General features: G+C 9.1%; 1 protein-coding gene across 1 annotated transcript in view; it reads left to right on the top strand.

Annotated features, from left to right (window-relative positions):
- LOC119590654 overlaps window positions 1-651 on the top strand; it is a gene marked incomplete at its 5' end in the record, with an annotated part of 37,650 nt that overhangs the window by 2,935 nt on the left and 34,064 nt on the right.

Raw genomic sequence — 651 nt, 5'->3', positions numbered from 1 at the left:
TAAGGAAGGGAAAATATTATTAATATAAAAATAAATAGAAGATATAGATAAAAAAATATAAATAATAAAAAAATAGGAAAAGAAAAATAAAAATAAGGGATAAAGAAGAAAAATATAAAAAATAAAAAAAAAAATAAATATATAATTTTATAATAAAATATATAAATAATAAGTAATAAAAATATATAGATAGTTATAATATTAAGGGGATAAGGGATTAAATAATATAATAAAGAAAAATAAATATAAATAAAAATATAAAATATAGAATAGATATATAATAAAAAAATTAAATGAATTTTAAAAATAAAAAAAAAAAAAAGTTAAAATAGAAAAAGATAAGAAAAAAAAAAAAGAAAATAAGAAAATAATAAAGAATAATAAAATAAAAAAGAGAAAAATGAATATAAAAATAAAGAAGAATATTATATATTAAATAAAAAAAAAAAAAAAAATAATGAAAAAATGTAAAAAATAAAAAAAAAAAATAATATAAAAAAAATATAAATAAAATATTAATATAGAAAATAATAATTAGATAAAAAATATAAATTAATATAATAATATATACAAAACAACTATTAAACATAATTTTCAAACATACAAATACTATATACAATATACATAATACAATTACATAACAATTTTTTT

The sequence above is a fragment of the Penaeus monodon genome, chromosome 27, assembly GCF_015228065.2.
Source record: "Penaeus monodon isolate SGIC_2016 chromosome 27, NSTDA_Pmon_1, whole genome shotgun sequence".
NCBI lineage: Eukaryota > Metazoa > Arthropoda > Malacostraca > Decapoda > Penaeidae > Penaeus > Penaeus monodon.
This window is presented reverse-complemented; position numbering and strand designations above follow the sequence as displayed.